The sequence below is a fragment of the Eucalyptus grandis genome, chromosome 3, assembly GCF_016545825.1.
Source record: "Eucalyptus grandis isolate ANBG69807.140 chromosome 3, ASM1654582v1, whole genome shotgun sequence".
Taxonomy (NCBI): Eukaryota; Viridiplantae; Streptophyta; class Magnoliopsida; order Myrtales; family Myrtaceae; genus Eucalyptus; species Eucalyptus grandis.
The window spans coordinates 4672110-4685239 of record NC_052614.1 but is presented as its reverse complement, the minus strand read 5'-3'; the positions used below and the strand labels follow the sequence as shown (position 1 = coordinate 4685239).

The 13130-nt window shown below is 41.5% G+C and overlaps 1 long non-coding RNA gene and 2 pseudogenes across 3 annotated transcripts; all 3 read right to left on the bottom strand.

Annotated features, from left to right (window-relative positions):
* Nucleotides 1-3471: 3471 nt before the first annotated feature.
* On the bottom strand, nucleotides 3472-5981 carry LOC120291570 (annotated as a pseudogene).
* Nucleotides 5982-6251: 270 nt separating this feature from the next.
* On the bottom strand, nucleotides 6252-9720 carry LOC120291569 (annotated as a pseudogene).
* A 171-nt stretch (nucleotides 9721-9891) lies between these two features.
* On the bottom strand, nucleotides 9892-11895 carry LOC120291058. Of its 3 annotated transcripts, XR_005548858.1 has the most exons (4): nucleotides 11369-11895; nucleotides 10983-11092; nucleotides 10739-10877; nucleotides 9892-10020 (listed from the first exon to the last, which is right to left on the bottom strand). It is a non-coding gene; the product is annotated as an uncharacterized LOC120291058 (long non-coding RNA). The 3 variants fall into 3 exon arrangements; XR_005548859.1 differs by lacking the exon at nucleotides 10983-11092; XR_005548857.1 differs by lacking the exon at nucleotides 11369-11895 and having other exon boundaries at nucleotides 10983-11359.
* Between the last annotated feature and the right edge of the window lie 1235 nt (nucleotides 11896-13130).

Sequence of the window (13130 nt, the reverse complement as noted above, 5' to 3'; positions counted from 1 at the left end):
CATCGGGGGCAATGAGAAATTGTCATCACCAAATGAAGAACAAACAGATGGATGCAAATTCGATACATAAAGACACCGACCGAGTCGAACATGTGAGATGGATATAGGCATGATGAAAAACAAGAGAGCGCAACATGATTCCTACCAGTTTTCCACCGTACGGGATGTTAATTTTTGACAGGATCAAGGCCATGAATCCATCATTTGACTGAGCAATCTATGCATTATCACTTCAATTGACAAACAAATTGGAATATTGATCCATGGATATTGGTCATCTCAACATCGTGTCCTGAATTTGAGAAAAGTAATAATCTTATGATGGTGCCTCTAGTGGCTTATTAATTAATGACAGAATAAGTGGACATAAGCCACTAAAAATGCCATTGAAACCACATAAACATGAGTAGTTGCTATGATCAATCAATCCTCAGAAGTGTTATTCCACATTGATCGAATAAAGGGTATCAATAGGGGTTATATACATGCAGTCCACCTCCAACTAATACTTTAAGCTTTTGGGTTGAACTTTTGCTAACAATGAATGAAGTTATGTTTTATTTTGCATGAATGAATGAAAGAATCACATCATAGACATCCTATGCTCTAGGAAAGCAACTTTAATAGAACTTGGAAAAAGGTAATACTCTCTGTTAGCATAAGAACATATTCATGTCATGTCAAGAATGAAGAGTCTTACTCGTGGCGATGACGTATAATGACAGGCAATGTGCTTCAAAGGCATTCTTATCTATTTTCATCCTACCAGGATCACAAGCCAGACGATGCTGAAGCATTGCATTCACTTAGTCAACCTCGAGATTACTTCAAATAAGACGGGAAACAACAAGACGTCAACACAACCACATGCCAAACTAAAATTACTGATGTGAAGTAGGTACTCTTAACTGAATATGATACTTTACCTGCTATATTCACAATTACTAGGAAACATAGATGATCTCAGAACACTCTCTCGTCGTGCTGCTGTCATGCAAATATTCTTCATGATTCTACATGGGGAATATGTGTTCTCCATCATTCGAGTTCTTTTTGTGTGAATGATAATGAAAGAACATGATTTCTTTCATCGGGATTCGAAGACATGCATCAAACTGTTGTGAAAATGATAATAAAAGAACATGACTAGTATCTTCCAAGTCAATTTGCACTTCTAATATTGCCAATGAGTTATTCCAATGTCAAGATTACAGTTATAGTTGGCAGTCCTCGGTTCTAATGTAGTACCAATGAAGCTATCCCTGAAATTAATTGTCGCGACCTACCCTCGGGGGAGGGAACGAGGTTTAGGGGTATTGCCTAAAGGACGGGCCTAAAGCCCATGATCAGGCGCGGGCTCTCCCAAGCCCATACCCCGCGTGACATTGGGATATTCTTTAGAAATTTTGCACAAAAGGAGTCGCCACTAGCCTATTGGGGTCGGCTAGAAACCAAATGACGTATGGGAGTATACCTCACTTCCTACGCAACCAGAGAATCTAGGTTCGGGGACTTGATTACACTAATTAATCAATTAGTGCCCTTTCGTACCTAATCTTGTTCATTTTAACAAAATGATTTTTGTCGAGCAGTTTGGATTAATTTTATACTTATCCACTAACATACGAGGTGATCATGCGGGTGCGCAATCATTAAAGTAATAATCATAACTATCAAGATCCTAATTGCCATAAAATAAAACACGTGCAATCAAACATAATTATATATGCAAATTAAACATTTAACATAATCAATATACGAGCACATAAAGGTCTAATAACGCTAATATGACAATACATGGCAAGTCCTAATCAAACCCCATCATTTTTGGATTTTCGAAAATTTTAATTTTTAATATTTTTATTAATTTTTAAATATTTTTAATAATTTTTTTGAATTTTTTAAAATTTTTTTAAATTTTAATAATTTAATGTTTTTTGGATTTTCGAAGTTTTTTTAAATTTTCTTTTTCGAAAAAAAAAGAAGTTAATGTTTTTTTGGGCGAACCGGGTCGGGTCGAGTTCGGCCCGACCCGGGTTCGGCTCAAGTGGGCCCGAAGCATAGGCCCAGCCCAAGAATTCCTCTCTCCTCTCTTTTAAAACAAAGCAGGCCCACAAGTCTATACTAAACCAGCCCACAAGCAAGGACAGCCCAAGCCCAACCCTAATAAACCCGGCCCGAAATATTCAAACCCTACCCGGTTCGCAACCCACACCCGACCCGGCTTCTAACCTTCTTCTCTAGGGTTTCCGGGTGGCGCTGACATCAGGCGGACGAGCGGCAACAGCGGTGACGAGCTTGACCACGGCGGCGATGCGGCGAGCGACAGCGGCGACACGACTGGTGGCGGCGGCACGGGTGGCAACGGTGCGATGCTGGTGCTGCGGGTGGCCGGCAAAGGGACGGCAGCAAGGCAAGCGTCCGGTGCGGCATAACAAGGACCGAATTTCAGCTGCTGGGCGGCAACGGCACGGTGGCGGGCTCCAGGGCTTCTGCGGCGTCGAAGGGGGATGCTCGGGACGCCGGCGACTCGGCGACTGCGGCACGGTGGGTGGCGGACGACGGCGGCGGCAGCAAGGACGGCGATGGAATCGAGCCGCTGTGGCGGTGGCGACGACGAATGGAAGTGCAGTGGCTCGCCGAGGATCAACAGCACGACACCGAGGCGCAGGGTCACGGACAGGGCCGGAGCAGAGGCGGCGAGGAGGACAGCGACTCGGACGGCGTCGGACGGCGTTGCCGCTGTCCTCCTCCCCTCTGTTCCTTCTCTCTCTCTTCCTCTCTACTGCATTGCTTCTTGACGCCGACTCCTCTGCTCCAGATCTGGGTTCCGGTGAGACAGCGGCGGTCGCAGTTGGTCGGGCGACAGCGGCGGCACGAGCTGCAGCAACTTCGCGGCTCGGGTGAAGAGGTAGGCGAGGGCGGAGGCGGTGGCTGTGACAACGTCGCGGCTCTGGGGGCGGCGGTGCAGGCTGGGACGGAGGCGGCAAGCGACCGGCGGGTCACGGCCGCTCGAACGGCGTCGGGTCTACATTGAAGCGGATGGTGGTGGGCGGCAGCGGACTCGGCGAGATCCGGTGCAGCGACGGCGCCCGAGGATGGCCGGGATGGTATGGCCGGCGCAGGGATGGTGACGGCCCCTTCTTCTTTGCTGGTTTCTCCCCCTCCTTTCTGTTTGCCTCTCTCGAGCTCTCCCCCGTTCTCTGCCCAGCTCTCCTTCTCTTTTCCCTCCTTTTCCACCCCCTCTGTTCTAGGGTTTCAAATGCGAAGGTGGAGGAGGGAGAAGGCTGGCGTGGGCCCAGCCAAAGGAAAAACGGGCTTGGGCCGCACAGGGGAAAAAGCTGCATTTTTGTTGTTGTTTTGTTCTTTTTCTTTTTCTTTTTCTTTTGTTGTTTTGTTCTTTTTCTTTTTCTAATAAATTTTTTTGTACATGAAAACAAAAATTAGGTGTCAACATTAATGATCATATGTACAGCTCCTCCCACTTCATTTCAGTGCCATAAACAGCTGGGTAATACCTGAGCTCTGTTTCCTCTGTTTCAAGCAAATCAAACTTTGAATACGAGACTAGGAAAGTTGTTGCATCTGCACATGCCAGTCATGGCTATCTTGAGTGACAACAGCGAACAGCTCAAATTCTGAGGAGAACTCATTTGATGCATCAGGTTCGTCCCCATGAAAAGGGAAAATCCTGTTCCCAAATCTTCTCTTCAAAATGGAAGAAGAGAGGTAAGGGGCCATGTCCAGTGAAAATGGAAAATGCAGATATCGGTCGATCTTCCTCGACATCTTCCGTATGGAAGAATGTCAAAATATTTTGATGTGAAAGCAAGAAACCAATGGGAGCTTCCTTATGGACATCTGCTTGAGAGACTCCTGCCTCACCTGACACTGTTGGCAGAATAACTTCTGGTCTGAACCGAGCCTCTCAGGTCTTGTGAATCGGTCCAAGCAGCCCATCAAGGTCAGTATCCCAGAGTTCTGGCTTGAATTCATGCACTCTGCCTCACCATTGCAGGAGTGATGTGACCTAGCTGATGTTGCCTTTGCAGAACCACGTTGGTTTTGTTCCAGATCCAAAGAAATATCCAAGCAAGGGTCACATGTTGTAGATGTGAAACCACAAGCCATACACATGACATCGGAGCGTAAGATGCCAGAGAATACTCTGTGAGCAATACAGCAATCTCCACTCCCTGTAATAATTCATTAGCGTAGTTCTAAAGATATCTGAGAATCCACAATTTGTAAAAATTAAAGTTCCTCAACAGCATCACAAGTCACAACACGACATATTTTATAGTACAAACACACAACCGTCAGACACGACACAAAAGAGCGCACTTGCACACGAAAGCAGTTGTTTGCAGATATTATAGATGCATTAAATTACCATGTGATGGAACAAATAATAAGTTCCACTGTGATATAACTTGAAAGAAAAGTTGAAACTAGAGGCTAACACTTGCCAAATATAAAGACTCACAGATATTAGTTGACAGAGTTGAATCTCCTGACTGATCCAAGAAAGAATGACACCAGAACAAAATGAAACTTCCCAAGGGACTCAGAGGTATTAGGGCTGGGAAATGCTAGAAAGGTAATAACCCACAAGTGTGATCCTACATCAGTTCAGAAATTCATTTACATGACTATTCAAACAAACAAGCCCACTTGAACCACTGACCCAAGAGAAAATGTTAATAACGATAGATCTCTGTCCTCAGCACCAGCAGACTCCAGATACTGCCTGTAAAAAATGGAGACCGGATGAAACAGATTTAATGCGATGCCTGTAAAATTTACCTTGGCTCTGCAGCCGGTGTCGATCCTTATCCACTTTCTCATGGATCCCATCAAGCATGGAAATGAAAAACTCATGAGCGTCCTGCTGCTCATAACTTGCCAAGTTAGCCGCATGTTGCCACCAACTGTGGGATAACCAAATCAATAAAAAAAGAAAAAGAAAAGTATAAAGCACATTTCCCTCTAAGTCAATTAGATAGAACAGTTAAGAAAGTCTCAGTCCAACATTGATGGTCAACAAGGAACTTGACAAAAGCATGCATCATTAGAATAAGGAAAAGATGCCTATCCATTATGTCCACAGCCATTTTCAGAAAAGCCAGTAGAGAAAAGTACTTAATCAAAGAAGATAATTTCCAGAGGCCTTGTTAACAAATGCCCCAAGGGCACTCGTTAAATTTAGCAAAATCAGAAATGATGCTTTCCAAGACACTTAAAATAATGAAAGAAATACACATTTTAACTAAGGCAATACGTCCAATGGTAAATTTGAAATTTTGAGAGCACGTCTGATAGGGGGCAAACGCACGGTGCCTTAGCAATCGTTTATCATTGGATTGAAATGCAATTGATCTCAGCTGTTCAACACATCTCAACTAAGATAATTGTGATTTTTTACTCTTCAAACCATCACAAGTGCAAGGGGCACTCTCTGACATTTTCCAATTTCCATTTGCCAAAAGGAAAAAAAAAAGGATGGAACTTTTAGCTATGATACGAAGGTGGTCAAAGCGCAATTGTAAATTAGGTAATGTCCATCATACTGATCAAACAACTTCCATATCTTCACAGCCACTAGGTCACAACAGAAAATTTACAGAGCCTCTTGGACAATTTCCAACCTCCATGTGCTTCTAAAAACCAACAAGAAACCATCAAGCATCCACATTTATCCAAAAAATTTCTAGAAGAGCAATTTCCTCCACATCCACAGACCTGTACAGGAACTTCGCGGGACTATAAGGCATCCGCTCCCCTGAAAACACTGCCGAGAACATGGCGTCCATGTCACAGGCCAAACAGAAGCTGCCATTCTTGCTCCCATGGCCTCCATCAAGAGCACCATCTACATTCCTCTTACTCACATTTCCACTAACCCCATTCTTCTTCTGACAAAAGTACCTATTGTGCCTGTCACTCAAGAAGTAGCGCCTAAGCCACCGATTTGGCGACATTCGGCAATAGTATCTTCCGGTGTGAAGTTGTCCAGCCAAAAGCTGTCTGCTGGAGAAGACATGAGGCCTGCACGACAGAGCGCCTAAGCCACCGATTCCAAGAACTCTTTATTTGCTAGTTCAATTGCAGTAGCTCCTGAATTTTTTTTACGCATGATTAGCAAGTACTCTTTTTCTTGGAGGTGTTTAAATGTTGTAAATTATTTTAATTAAGTAGATGTATGACCTACCGACCCTATGAGATATCTGTTATTCTGCTCAGTTATTCAATTAATTGGAGGCATTCGAAATTTCTAAGAGAGTGGGAAGGTTATAGGCACTCGACAATACCCATACACTCAAATGCATCCAAAAGATCACATCAAAAGTTCCTTCAGGAACAGCCTTCAAGAAAGCAACTCCTGCGATGTTGAAATTAAAGTATGTTAATTAAATAACCTCTCACAACTTATTTGTACTCATCAATGAGTAAGAACTATAGAAGAAACGCATGCCATCGTTAATGTAGACATTCACTCGCGGATCCTCGTACCCGACTGCTATTTCAGGGAAGAATTGCTTGGAAACCTGCAACAGGACACAAGAAGTGTATGGATATTCTATGGTCCTCCTGAACCTTAGGATTTGATGAGCAATGAGAGGCCCAAGCTTGAAACTTTGGAAGGTTTTTGAATTTTAATTTCACTTACATCAATCACCATTTGGTCGAGTTCACATATATCAATTTGTTCCATGGACAAGTGACAAAATATTTCCCTCGAAATGCCTCCGTCTCCTCCACCAACAAGCAGCACCTGTAAAAATATCAAGTGAGCACTTTAACAGCATAAAAACTTGAAAGATGAAAGCAGTTGGAAAGAAATAAAGAGAGAGACCACCTTCTTCGGGTTCGGGATTAAGCAGAGGGGAAGATGTGTGAGCATCTCTTGGTAAACAAACTCATCCTTCTCCATCAGTTGGATTTAACCATCCAGAATTGCCACTTTGCCATGCTTCGCTGACTATGAACAAAGCGATTATATATCAAGAGCCACAAGATATCTCTCTACTCGTCGTGAGTAAAAATACCATCCAAGGTGCTGTCAACTCGACTGACTGCTTGTTGAAATAGTTTCTTGGGTAGGGGAAGTATCAGACCGAAGTCGATCTAATGTTTCATGTGATCTACTTTCTGATTTTGGAAATTTAATGATTTGCTAAAACAATATTCCCCAAGAAAATCTTATTTGAGGTGGTGGCATATATGCAGAGTTTGTGTAAGCACATCGATCATCATGATTCATCAGGATCCAATCCATATCCTAAATACTAATGGCGTAGCCATTGCTTTGTCATATGTACTTCTGGTGTAAAATTGGAGAGTGATCATGGAAGGTAAGAAATCACCTGGAAAACAAGAAGCTCCTGATATTTGGACTTCCCATGAAACAACACCCTGTTCGCCTCATAGAAGCGTAGCTCGCCTTCAAAATGAAAAATCACGAATACCATACTTTGACTGCATCGTAAATATTCATCTTTGATTCATGTCATTAGTCTTGATGTGTGATGATATTATTTAAACAGTCCACGTGTGAGTTTTATTAACTAAAGGAACCAGTCCCTGGTGATGGGTTATACTTCTTTTCTCCCTAGGTAGGGCGAGATTACATTTCAATCCAGACGTCGACCATCAAACAATTTGCAGTTACCTCCTACAATGCAGCAGTGTACATGCAAATTGAAATAAGTCGTAAGATTGTATCTCCAAGGTTTTATTGAGTACCGGGTAACTTGACCAATGTCAAGAAGAGAGAGAAAAAATGCTGAAATCGATTTAGAGTGGTGAATCGATGCCCAAGATAGATGCTAAGTTCCATCTCCAATCCCAAATCGGGACCATATGTTTCCACCAGACCTCCAAAGCTAAAAGACTACATAACGGTATATATCATGTGATATCTCGACTGAACTATCGCAACATACCTGGCCATTCAGTTGAAATCACTATACCATTCTATTTTATTGTTCAAGCCCATTGCCCTCATCTAATCAAGCATTTTATCAGCCATTTTAACACTCTGTGTAGATGTCTGTGATTACTTCACAGAAGCATTCGTGGTGAGCACCTATTTATCTTCCAAGAAGGTTGGGCGAGCTAGCCTTTGGCAATAGCTTTTGGTACGGTACACAACGTGTGTCCATTTGACAAGTTTTGGCAAGCCAAGAACCTAGAAGCTCTCGTTTGCTCTACTCCAGAAAATTGTATGAATAATCTTCTGGTTAATTTGATGTGACCTCTAGCGAGAAAATGTTATTAGGAGCAAGTATAATTGAGATAGTTTAGGGCGCGTTTGGTAACGATTCTGTTTCTGGGAACAGATTCTAATCAGAAATGATTCTTTTTTATTCTATTTATGGGAACAATTTCTAAGCATTTTAAGGCCTGCATGGTAACATTTCTGTTCTTCCCGATTTCTGTTATTTTGTTCCCCGGAACAAAAAAAAAAAACAGAAATTCGTTTGGTAACGCCAACTTGTTTTTCTATTCCCGAAATAGAAAAGTAGCCCGAGAATGGATTTGGAATAGAAACAAAGAGCAAAAAAAAAAAAAATAAATAGCTTCTTGTTTCTAGGAACAATTTCTAGAAATAAGCTAATTTTCTTTTTTTCTTTTTCTTTTTTCCTCTCTCTTGCCGTAGCCACCTCCAACCGCTCGGATCCACCGTCGGCTGTGGGCTGTGTGGCGGCGGTCGGCGGTGACGGTCGGCGACCGACGGTTATGCGTGGCGGCGGCGGGCGGCGATGAGTGGTGGTGGTGGGCGGTGGGCAATCTGGCAAGCAAGAATAAAAAAACAAATAAATACAAAAAATAAAACTGTTTCGTACCAAATGCATTTCTATTCCTTTTCTATTTCAAGAGTAGAAATTTTGTGTAATTACCAAATACCTTATTTTACTCAGAAATTATTTCCAAGTAGAAATAGAAAAGAACTATTTATGAAAAGAAACTTCCCCGAGTCAAAAAGCGTTACCATGCGCATCCTAAAAACCGTTTGGTAAGCGTCCAAAATTTTAATTACGGAATAGAATTGCGTTTGGTACCGTGTTCATTGATTCTTGTTCCAAATCAAATTCTTTTAATTTTTAAATATTTTTTTCTTTTTTTTTTTTTTTTCCTTTCTCTTCTCTTGTTCTTCTTCTTCCGGTGGCTAGTCTCCGAATGAGGGCCGGCGACCTCACCGGAGCATCGGCCCTCGGCGAGGCCAGCCCTCATCGGCCGAGCCTTGCCGGCAACTAGGCGGGGCTCGCCCAGCCTTACCGAGCCTCGGCGGGACTGGCGAGGCCCGCCTTGCCACCGACGGGGCTAGGCGAGCCTCACCGTGGCTGGGCTTACCTCCAACGAGCTCGTTGGACCTCGCCTTGGCTTGGTGAGCTCGCCGGCGATGGCGGATGACGACGAACGGCGGCGGATGGTAATCGCGAGATGGCGGTAGATGAAGGAGAAGAAGAAGAGAAATATGATTTTGATTCTTATATTTGTTCCCGGAACAATAATCAACTTTTTTTTTTAATTCATGATTATGTTCCAAATCTAATTCCAAGAACATAAAAATAGAAATTTGTTCCCGGAAATAAAAGATCGAAATCGGGCACCGTTTGAATGGTTACCAAACAGGGCCCTTAGTACCCTATTGAACAGATCGCGGGGTTTGGAGTGAAGAAGGCGAACACACTCACTGGGATCGTAGTTGGTCATTTCCGCAGTCCTCTCGTATTTAGTAGGTTGACTTCCAATTCTGTTCTGCTACAGTGGCATCTGCAACAAAGTATTCTGATCTAATTAAGTAATAATTCAAGAAAAAATGGGCATTCATGGATTTAGATCAGCTCTCAAACATTTCAGGAGTGAAGAAATGCACCTGTTTTCATTACTATGACGGATGGCTCCCATTCATAAAGCACAATGCAATGCAATCAGCTTAAAGAATGTCCTTGTTACATCGACCCAAATATTTTGTTAGGATCTCACATCATTGCCAAAATTACAGTGAAGCTCCTGGTCATTTAAAGCAGCGGGGGCAGGAGATATTGTCATCACCAAAAGAAGAATGAATAGAAGGATGCAAATTCGATACGTAAAGACACTGACTAACGATACGAACATGTGAGATGGATATAGGCATGATGAAAAAAAAAGAAAGAGCACAACATGATTTCTACCGGATTTCCATTGTACAGGATGTTACTTTTGACAGAATCAAGGCCATAACTCCACCATTAGATTGAGCAATCTATGTATTAGCACTTCAATTGACAAACAAAGTGGAATATAGATCCTTGGATATTCATCATCTCAACATCGGTGTCCTGGATTTGAGAAAAGTAATAAGCTTATGATGGTGCCTCCAGTGGCTTATTAATCCATGACAGAATAAGTGGACATAAGCTACTAAAAATGCAATTAAAACCACATAAACCTAAGTAGTTGCCATGATCAATCAATCCTTAAAAGTGTTATTTCACCTTGGTTGAAATAAAGGGTATCAATAGGGGTTAAATACATGTAGTCTACCTCTAGCTAATACTTTAAGCTTTTGGGTTGAACTTTTGCAAACAATAAATGAAGTTATGTTTTATTGTGCATGAATGAATGAAAGAATCATATAATAAACATCCTATGCTCTAGGAAACAAACTTTAATAGAACTTGAAAAAAGGTAATACTCTGTTTGCATAAGAACATATTCATGTCATGTCAAGGAAGAAGAGCCTTACCTTGTGACTGATGATGTATAATGACATGCAATGTCATGTACTTCAAAGGCATTCTTATCTATTTTCTTTCCCCCAGGATCACGAGCCAAATGATGCTCAAGCATCACATTTATGTGGTCAACCAATTCTTCCAAGAGTCCTTGAAATAAGAGGAAAAAATTAAGACATCGACACGAAAAGCTCCATGCCAAACTAAAAATACTAATGTGAAGTAGGTACTCTTAACTGCTATATTTACATTTACCAGCAAACACAGATGATTTCCAGAATCCGACCTCTGTCGTGCAGTTGTCATGCAAATATTTTTCATAAGTCTACATGGGGCATATGTGTTCACCATCATTCTGGTATTCTCTGTGTAGGTGAAAATAAAAGAACATGATTTCTCACATCGGGATTCAGAGACACACATTAACTATTGTACAAATGATAATAAAAGAACATGACTAGTATCTTCCAAGTCAATTTGCACTCCTAATATTGCCAATGAGCTATTCTTATGTCAAGATTACAGTTGTAGTTGGAAATCCTTGCTTCTAATGTAGTACCAATTAAGCTCTCCACAGAATTAAAAATCACATGCACGACTCCTCCCCCTTCTTTTTAAAGGCATAAGCAACAGGGTAGTACCCGAGCTTCGCAAATTTTTGTCCCCGCCATCAGCCAAGCCAAAAATAGTGCACATTTCTGGCTGAAACCACAATTATTGCAGGAGTGACTTTCTAGTTCCGTTGTGTGGCAGCTGTAGCAAAACATTCGGATTTGAGTTGTAGATGAAGAAAAGATGGCAATTAGATATCTAGATCAGCTCTCAAACATTAAAGGACTTAAGCAAATCACCTTTCTAGCCACCCATTGATTACTTGTCATGTTTATCCCAAAAACGCGAAAGCAATACGGTTGATTTAAGGACTTCATACTTCTGGTTTGGATCTCACATTGTTATCCACAATACAGTGGAAATCCTCTATTCTTTTTTGTGAACTGAAATCTTCAGGTAACTTAAAAGAAAAGCCACTTATTGTCATATTCAGTCAGCTCTGCACTCTGAATTTTGCATCGGTGCAAACAACAGTCAACTAGCATAGAGTTTGTAACCTTCAAAAAGCACGACCATCACATTATAAAGGATCCATACAAAGGATGACAGAATGAAAACCAATCATGGAAATATAAACAAATTTAATGGTGTTTTTGTTTCAACATAAGAAATCAAAAGGTACTTCCTGACTCTGTCAGCAAGGCAAAAATTATTTTGCTATAATTGGCCATAAAATGCAATTTTTTATGTTTTCTGAAGGTTTGAAGCACTGATTATTGAACAAAAGACACATTACAAATGCTAAAAACAATAGTATAAATGAAAGTTTAAAGTGAAAGTGCTTCCAAACCACATGTCAGAGCCCGCTAACTCCTGGTGAAAGAAGAAACCAATGGACTTCTATTATTGTAGCTCAAGCTTTTGCATTTTCCCACAGTCAGAAGGAGATAAGGAGCAATTCCATTCAACTAGAAAGCTAGCAAAGAAAAGTAAGGACAAAATGAACAAGCCATATCACCATCACAACAATTTGGACACTGGCATGCCTTTCCATGTGAAATTAGTAGCCTTCAATACCATTTCACTACGTTATTAGCCAATTGGGGTGAGTGAGGACATCCTCGGAGAATCTTATGAGAAGGAATTTTGACTTACTCATGGAGAAAATGCTACTTTGGATCATAGGTACAAACAAATGATTCACAGGAGATTGTTCATCTTTCCACCTCTCATCACCCCTCAAGGTGCTCCAAGATCGGAAAACAGGAAAGAAATGGCTATGAATGTAGAACCTCATCAATCAAGATAATCTTCCCATTCAACCTGAAGTTAGTTCACATTAGTTCCAACAACTCTTCCACACTACCCAAACCGGGTGATAAAATCAACCTAAACCTGTAATAGGCTCATAAGTCCTAATAATCCTGCTATACATGCTCTGCAACTGCTCAGATAACATAAGGAAAATTCACCACCATTGACACGAAACCTAATCAAAAGATGTTATGGTTATCTCGTTACACCATAGCAAGTTGGTAGAAGAGAATAACCAAGAAGATCTCTGCACCTAACAGGATTCGCAAGCTGATCAATATAACATGACAACTAAAAATGCTTTGCTGAACATGCTGAAAAGCTTGAATTAGTTTCATTTCATTTCCTCCATGTGCAGACATTGAACATCCAAAATGAGACCAACAATAGCGACTCAAAACCTCCAATCACCAGAATGCACATGCACCAATCACGCTAAGAATCAACCAATGAATAAACCGATCAATCAGCGACAACAATGGATTAATGTTAAAAGGGGTCCAATCACTTGGACTCTGAAGATATGGCAACCGGAAG